This window comes from Larimichthys crocea, chromosome XIII, assembly GCF_000972845.2.
Source record: "Larimichthys crocea isolate SSNF chromosome XIII, L_crocea_2.0, whole genome shotgun sequence".
Taxonomy (NCBI): Eukaryota; Metazoa; Chordata; class Actinopteri; family Sciaenidae; genus Larimichthys; species Larimichthys crocea.
In genome coordinates, this window is record NC_040023.1 from 35,096,022 (window position 1) to 35,105,548 (window position 9,527).

The window sequence follows — 9,527 nt, forward strand, 5'->3', positions numbered from 1 at the left end:
AGTCCCCCGTGGCTGCTGTGTTTGAATAAAAGAGGGTCAAAGAGGGAGCGAATGGATGAAATGTGAGGTGGGATGAGTTCAAGGCACGAACTCTGTGATAAAAACTTCATATAAAACATTTTGTTGCACTTGTTTTTTGGTGATTTCCACACTCAAATTCAACATGCGGCGCTTGTTTCTTGGCGGAAAGGTCATAAATTTACATGCTGTAAGTGAAAACCAAAGAAATGTGTGTGTCTATGTGTCTGTGTGTGTGTGAGGACACTAATAGATTATGGACTCTTGTCAATTTCCAGGTTGGAGAGAAATCTCCCAACCACAAAGCATTTAACCAAAGTGACACCTGAGGAAAAATCAATGGCTAATTTAAGACAGCACTTTTTTTTCGTGGAGGTGAATTGCTCCTGTCCTTAACAAGAAGCAGGAACACTCCCTTAAAGTTATTATTTCCTTCTGTAAAGTGTCACTATCGCTGAAAATCAATGACTAATTTAAGGCAGCATTGTTTAATTGGTTCCACTGATGGGAAAAATGAAAACGGATGTGTACGTAATGAAAAAACACGACTTGCCTTAATTTGTCAGAGCAGGTTACGAAGCCGACCCCATTACAGTCCCCACGCTTAGGCTTCTTTTATTGATTGTCTGTAGCGCGGGGAATTGCCCTTAACTTTAAACACCTGATTGCTTCCCCGAGGATATTTAACAACATCTAATCCGACGTGTACGAAACCCCCGAAAAAAAACCCCAGCAGTGAGCCTTTTTAATATGATGAACGACACTTCTAATTTGGGTTCTCCCTCTAAAATGGGAATAATTGGGATAAATAATGTACAGTACACACACTGTAAGTGCTTCAGGAAAAGCTTGTAACAAACATAATCAAAGTATAATTTGAGAGTTTTGCTCCTCGCGTGTTTGGACCCTAATTTTTAAAATCACTTCTAATGTCCGAGAACACGCGGTTGGTCCATTTTTTTGGAGGAAGCTGTTCACATCCTGTGTGATTTATTTTTTAAGGATTTGAACTCTGAGACAACTGAAACTTAATATAATAACTTTTATATTTACTTTATTCATCTTTTATTTCACCTTACTAACATATTTATACACTGGGTTTAATAGCTATATGTGTTCATGATTGATACACATGGAAAAATTTAGCTTTTGTCAAAAGCGGCTTATTATTTTAATGCTTCCAGTTTGCTCAATATTTTTTTAATTCTTACAAATTATTTTGGTGAAAATTGTCAAATATTATGAAAAAAAAATTGGCGGACCCTGTCTGCAGTAGCTCTACGGACCACCTCAGGGTCACGGACCCCAGGTTGAAGACTCATTTTAGGCTTGTGAAATCTCCTGGCAGTGTTGAAGAAAGCTTTAAAACTTCATAAAATTAAAGAATAATGTGTGTAAAAACCAAATTATAACAACTTTTTACAGACTTTTAACTGTAGTGGAAAGTAACAAGCAAGTATGTTCACCCAAGTACAACTCTGGGGTACTTAGTCACCTGATAAAGTAACTAATTACTTTGCAGATTAAGAATTTAAACCCTCAAACAAACTGGATATACAGACAGAGTGCAGAAAATGCTGCTGCTTCTACATGTGAATGCATCAGTAATAATAATCCAATAATATAACAGTGTAACAGAGGACATGTTGCCCACATAATGAGAATAATTGCTGATATTATTACTCCTCCCTGCTCTCTAATAGGTGTCTGGTCAGATGTTATGAGGGCGACGTCTCAAACAAACCAGCTCTGGCCTCGTCGTGTGGTTTGTTCTCCTGCTGTTCAAATGAACTTCACGGTTACAGACCGGACACAAATGACTGCGGTTTATTCAAACTCACATCATTGAAATATCATGCAAACGGCCCCGGGTCGCTTTAAATATGTGGTGAGCGGTGAGTCGCTGCTGCAGCGTTTTAACACCTGCGTTTTTTTATCAGGACGTGTCTTCTTTAGGGTCAGTTTGCAGGGTTCAGGATCGCCCCTCGTCTTGCACCTCGTGAAGATGTTGTGTGTCACTGAGGCTGAAAATCACCATGCAAATCCTGTTATCTGGCCCCGTTTCAGCAGATCATGGGCCTCAGCTATCAACATATTCACCATTTATGGACATATGCTTTACATCCTGTGCCACCGGCCAAAAATCCCTCCCATCCTCTGCCGGCTAATATTCTGTGTATCTGAACTGTGAATCGTGGTCCCCCCCCTCGCCTCACTGTAACAAACAGATGGCCGCTCGATCTTGAGTCATCACAAACCCATTACGGGAGTGACTCGTCCTCAGGCCGGGCCGCCTCGATCCGTGCCCTCTCTCTCTCTCTCACTCTCGCCGGTGTTTGCTCAGGCTCTTAAAGCCGTCCTCGTGCTTCATGACACGCCGTGTTTGCTCAGGTTAAATGGCTTGTGTTTGGCCCCGCGGAGTCCCCCTCTGATTGGCTGTGACACCGCACTGTTTGACGAGCGAAATGACACCTGAAAGCGAAGAGAGAGGGGCCCCCGCCGCCGCCGCCACCACCGCCGCTGCAAATGTGTTTGGCTGTTTGAAACAAGTTGGCTTTTAATACAGTGTGTTTACACACCAAAAAGCCCTAAGTGTGTTTCTATATGTGTTGCCAGGGTCTATCAGTGGTCTGACCAGTGAGCATAAATCATTCAGGGGTAATTCAGAGGAACAACAGAGGCTCTAAAAGGAAAAAAGCATGGGAAATTATAAAGCCTCTATACTGGAGGCCCCTATTACAGCTGCTGCTGCGGTTTAAGACTACCTTATAAATGGTTTTATTATCCAGGAGGCACTATTTTAGCCAGCCAATCAGAACAAAGGGCTACATCTGTCCGAAAATCACTTAGTGAACTCTATTTTACTGTACGCCTTGAACACAATTCTGGGTTGTAATCATCAAACTTCCCCGTAACATCCCCCCATTTTCTTCCCAAGTTCCGATTCCCAAATCTGAAGACTGAAGTCTTTTTTTTTTTGTTGTTGTTGTTTTTCCATTCTAGTTTTTTTTCTTTCTCTTTGTCAATTACAGGAGACGATGTGCTGTGCAGGACTCACAGCAGCACCGTGTCGATCAAAGGTCCCGGAGAAGCTGCTGACTGACTGACTGATGCTGAAACAAGCGTCCTGGTCTAATTGTTGTGTTTTTTCTTTTTTTAAGGCGGTTTCAGGCGACGCCACCGGTTCCTCACTCATTACTCTTCTTGTTGATCATCTTCCTGATCCGGAGCAGATGAAACACACATAAAAAAAAAAGACAAATCCACCCCCACCCAACCCTCTGAAACACAAAAGCCTGTGACAGTAATAAATAGCCTCCGTGATCCAGGTTTAGAAAGCTGTGAAATTGGATATTGAGATGCTCTCCGGAGCTGCGGGTCGGGAGTAGTTTCAGACTAGACTGTGGGAATCGTCTAATCCGATCACCGGGAATGTAAGACGGGGCTAATCGCCTAACAGGCCCCGGTCTCTTGTGCCCCACGGGGCATTGGTGGTGAGGGGTGGAGGTGGAGGGGGGGGGTTGATGCCGTGCTCGTTTTTTGAATGGGGATTTATCAAGTCTTTAGTTTCACAGACACTAAAAACACTTTTATGTCTCTGGCTTGTCATAATGTTGGTACATTAGATGAGCGATGAAATGTTGCTGTTTAATGGAGTCTGTCCGGTGAACATGAACTGCACAGCGACGGAGGAAAGACTTCATGGAGCTCGATTTAAAAAAGCTGGTTATTGCGGTTTTTAATTCCCTTTCCTCGTTGTTGTTTTTTTTTTAAGATTATTTTTTTGGCCTTTTATGCCTTTATTGATAGTACAGCTGAAGACAGACAAGAAGCAGAGAGAGGGGGAGTGACACGCAGTAAATTAGCCGTCCGTTGTGGGGTTCGAACCGGGGCCAGCTGCAGCGAGGACTATAGCCTCCACACACGGGGCGGCTGCTTAACCCACTACGCTACCGACCGCCCCCCATTCTTCATTGTTAACATCACGACATCCCTGTATGTACGAACTCGCCTCAGGCAGCTTAAGTTTTGTTACGTATACATGTAGGTGCTGGCTAAAGCAAAAAATAAATATATAAATATATATTCAATTTAAATGAAGTCGCCTCGTGATGTTGTCTCATTTCTGTGACTTTAAAAACAGCTTTCATCAGAGGGTGATGAAACCTGATGAAAGCTGTTTGCCGTACGGTTTGGTTCGTTCTTTAATAACCACAAAAATAAATAAAAAATGAGAACACAGCGTGCGGCTACTTCACTTTAATGCAAAACTGGATATTGGCCACTGACGGCGTTCACTGCCGGCGATTATTTTCTGATCAAACATGAAGAAAAGCGGCAGATTCAGTCGATTTGGTCACTTCATTAAGTTTACTGTTTTATTCTTGAGACCTCCCATAAAATCTCCACAGTTTTGAGAATAAATTTGTGTTTTGCTGCTCCAAACGTGTAAAATAAAAAATATTATTTCATCCTCAAGGTGCAAAGTGTCTTTTTAAAACTGTATTTACATCACGAGACGCTAAAATACTGAAATCAAATCTGGTCGAGAATCTTTGCTGCCTTTTAAATCAGGAATTAATAAACGAGAAAAGTCACCGATTGATAATTAAAAGGTTACAAAGGAAGTCAGGCTGGATTACGTATAATCTGAATCTTCGTGCAGACTTTTAGGGGTCAGAAACGTTCCAACATTTGTGACCTTTTCTGGGTTTTTTTGGGAGATTTTCCAGCCACTGAAGAGAAGCACAGATTATTATTTATCAATGAGTTCAACATTGGCAACTTCCTCCAAAAGTCCCGACTCTGCGGCGCCCTGGACCCCCGTCTCTCTCTCTCTCTCTCTCTCTCTCTCGTTCTCCGGCTCTGGCCTGGCACGCCACCCGTCTCTTCACCTTCCACAATGTCGTTTGATCTTTGCGTCGCTGTCGACGCCGCGGATCAGCATCACGACAGACCTTGTAGCCACAGCCACCCAGTGAGGTGGCCAACCATCTGTCACCGGGGCCCAGAGACCTTGGGCGGCAAAGGGCCCAACCCCTCCTACCCCTCCACCACCACCACCTCCTCCTCCAACCCCTCCACCTCTCCGCCCTGCACACTCGCCCCCCTCCCAGGGCCCATTAGCTCTCCCTAATGCAGCCACTGTAGCTCCGAGAGGGTCCCTAACAGGCACAAAATGGACTGCTACTTATCCTCCTTAATTCCCAAATGAGTTCTCTTTAGCGAATACATAATTCATTTCTCCGAGTCACTCACGGGCGCCTTTTTTTTCTCCACCCGTTTAGCAAATACTCGCGTCGGGGTTTATCTTTGCGGTCTTAACAGTTTCAGGTGTGTAAAAAAAATCGGATCGGAGCTGCCGTAAACCACGCGGAGAGATTAATACGTGTGTGAAATAATGACGTACAAAGAAGAAAAACAGATGAGTCTGGTTTCCAGAGTCATGCAATGTGATTTAAATAGCAAGCGAGGAGCCTGCAGAGCCTGGAAAAGTATACTAATGTAGTCAGATGAAGATAGATATCACAGGGGTAAATTTAGACCACCTCACATTCATAATACCTAATGCCCTTTAAATAGGCTTAAGAAGAAGACTGGAAATAGGCTCTGATAATTAATTATTTCCAGTAGATTTCGTGCTCTTGCTTTCGTTTCCACGGGCTTATTAATTCTCTCTCTCTGCAAATATGTGGCAGTCCTGTCAAATCTACTAAATAATGCACTTGTTACGATACACCTTTAATTTCTTTGGAGGAGAGAGAAGTTCAGAGGGGCGGGGGGGGTGTTCGCCGGTTAAATTGAAAGCAATGTTTTAGTAATGTTTTCGAAGCACGAAGACGGATGAGGAGTGAAAAACGAGACGTTAAACGTGCAGAAGAAAGTCCGATTTGTGAGTTTGCACCAGATTAAAGTTGAACATAATGTCAAACAGAAATATAAATACAGTTCAACTCGTTTCCAAAGCACGAGGCCTGAATTAGATCAAATGTACCGAGCGCACAGAGTTCACAGTCGCTCGGAAAATAAAACCCTCCCGTGGTAAACAGTCGGTATTTAAGGCTCTATCTGAAAAACACATGTCATAAATAGAAGTGACAAAGATATCTCTGGCTATCACAAAACCTGCAAAACACACAGGACACGAGCACACACACCCTTCTTCTTCTCGTAAAAGCCGCCACGAGAAACAAAAGGCGTAGTGTTGATAGCGCCAAAAAAAATGGCACGCGTCCAGGATCCTCTCTCTCTCTCTCTCTCTCTGCAAAGCCACGGGATGAAGAGACGAGTAAATACATTACTACTCGAGGACCTGTAATACACACACACACACACACACACACACACAAAGGCTTTTGCAGTGCAGGCCGTGTGGCAGCGAGCTGACCATTACCAAACCGCTCATGTGAGAAGAGATTCTGCTTCTGGACGCCCCGTCGTCTTGTTTTGGCAACAGAGGGCAGGGGGACCGAGTGCTGAGCCAGGACAATATGTTTTTTCAAATGCCCCTCAGCCAATATTTATTTAGCTACAAGCTGGCACGTCTGAGGAGCAGCGAGCAGCCAAGACGGGAGCGCACAACCGTGATTTTCAAGATGTTACAAACATCAGGCTTCGGTAGAATTCTGACCTCGATGAATTACAAACAAAGAGTTTTCGCGCGGGATGACGGCGCCGCCGTGAGCCCGACGGCGAAGGCACAAAACAACAAGTTATTTACCAAGAAAACCGATAATAAATAAGAAATCATCTCGTCCTGCCACAATTTGAAAAGCCAATACAGGACAGAAGAGATTGAATAAAGTCACAGCAGCAGTGATTTTTTTTTTTTTTTTTTAGCTGGCTGCAGATTTTAAATGATGAAGAGTGAGGTGCAGGATAATAGCAGAGCTCTGCATACTGTAGGCTGGTGGTGGAAGGAGAAAGTGGGGGAGAAAGAGAGAGAGAGAGAGAGGGCTCTTTATTTATTTCTTTCTCGCTTTTAAAACAGATGGTTCCTTATGTGCCGAGCGGAAGTGTCTGTTAACTCAGTTGGCTCACTATTGGTGGCTGCCGGCCAATGACAACAACGGGATCGGGGAGTGTGAGCAACAGTGCAGTTTGCTTTCTTCAGATGCTCTGCGAACAGAAGGATGGCAGCCTGCAGATACTGTTGCACGGCCACCCAAAGCCCGACGGTGCCAAACGCAGGCACCCGTCATCACACGTCGCGGCGGCGCCCCCAGCTCCGCCTCGCTGCTGCAAGTGTGGGTTACAGGACGAACAGAGGCCGAGAGAGCGGGGACGGGTTCAAGTTCTGTCGCATATTCAGGTTATTTTACGGGTTGTGAATCAGAATAATCTTGTCAGGAGCTAAAACACATAATATCCACATTGATCTCTGTGTATTTAAGTTTATCCAGGGTCCAACTGGTCCAAATCACCCATAATGTGCCTTGTTGACTATCTATGCTGCATCCTTCTTGAAAGCTTTTTTGCTCAACAAGAAAATAACATTTTAATACTTCGGTGTCATCACAGATTACCTCTTTAATATAGAGGAGAAATGGAGGTTAGAATGGGTTAATGCAGTTCTTGAGTTTTGCTGCAGTTCACTGAGATGAGCATTTTTCCTACCCAGTCAACAAACAGCTCGACCTCAGAAACAGAAAGAAATGTTTCCTTCCTCTTTAATTTGATTGCAAATGTGCCGTTTGTTTGATTCAATCTCCAAAAAAAAAAAAACATCAGAAAGAAAAATACCAGTTAAACTGTAGTAAATAGATATTTCTTTATAAGAACAAACAACAGTACAGCTACAGGAAAAATCACATTATATGTGGAAACTGCAACCTGGTCAGTCCTCCCCACCGACTCTTTGGCGAACACCCACCGAGCCGGATAAGTCCTGCTGTTTATCTACATCTGACGATTACGTCATGAGGTTTTGGGCATCCCACATTGTTATAACAAACAACAGTACATCGTGTCTTTGGCAACTTATAAGAGAAAAGCTCTTTTTTAACTTATGCAGAAAAGTTGAAGTCAACGCTGACGACTCTTTGGCGAACTGTCCCCCAGAAAACAGCCTCCATCGGGGCAGTGAGGGCCGGTAAAGCCCCTCTGAACGTAATGATGAATATTTCTGGTTCCAGTTATTGATGACAACTTACAGTACAATACAAAGCTCAGGACTTTATTGGTCTTCTTTTGTTACGCTGGGAATGATGAACGTTTGTGAACTAAACCGACGATACCAACCAAATATTTCGTTATATTTGAAACTGGTTGAGGTTTAGGTCTTTAAAATCACTTCTAGATCCAGTTTTTGCTGAGTCATTATTTGCAAGATCACATTACTTATTATTATAAAACCCCAATGTCCCAGTAAAGTAAGAACCAATGGACCAATGGTGTTGATTTTTACATTACTGTTGGATCAAAACAAACCAGTTGGTCGGTTTACTACTGGGTTAAGTTTTGTGTCAGTGCTGTATTGACCCAACGCTTAACCCAGTGTTCTTTAGTGTGTAGGGAATCCTTCAAACCCGATTGTGCCGTTTATTTCTGCACAGAACCGTCTGGGAAGTCATCATTGGAAACTGACTTTAGAACATACAGGCCAGATGATTGGATGAACTATTTCTTTATCAGAGGCTTCAACACCAACTTCAACCAATCAGATCAGAAAATGTGACTTTTAAAAGTCCAGAGTTAATATTTGGCTTTTTATTAACCGTTATTTAACCTAAACCAAAGTTTTGTTTTGTTTTTTGCCATAACCATGATATTTTTCCTAAAGGGTCACTGTAAAAATGTGTTTTACTTGGAGCTTCACAGTGTAATGTGGAAACCTGAAGCCTCCAGCTGCAGATAATGGACTTTTTAGTGATGTAGGAGAAATTTTATGTCCAGCGTGTTCATATATTCTGGACTTTTCAATGAGGGCGAAGGAGTAGATGTAACATTAAAGATTTCTTTTAACACGGTATTCAAACTTTTTGTGTAAAAACAAAATCAGATACCAAAGCAGAAGTCTTAAAACATGTCAGGGGCGACCTTTAACCCCCCTGTAAATATAAAAAGACAAATGTTATCAATCATAATTTCACAGAATCGTCCAGCATCAACATTTAAGTCTAACATTTAACACACTGAAGTCAAACTGGAGGATTTAAATGATGCACATTTATCTTTAAGCATTCTGAACTGCCTTTGTGTCCCATCAAAAAAAAAAATCGTACCTTGCCTCGTCTGACAGTCAGAATAATTACATTACTCATGCACTCTATATGTCTTCACACCACGAGGTCCGGGAGGCGTAATCAGCCTATAGGAAATTTGTCTAATTAACCAGCTGATTAATCAGTATGCTAATTAAACTATATTGATACAGTTCTACGTATCTGCGTCGAGGCCTGGCGAGGGATGAGATCAAATCAGAGCAGTGGGACAGTTGCCGTGCTAAAAAAGAAAAAAAAAAAGCCTCGGCAATATGTTCCTCCACGGCGAGGAATAAACACACAGAA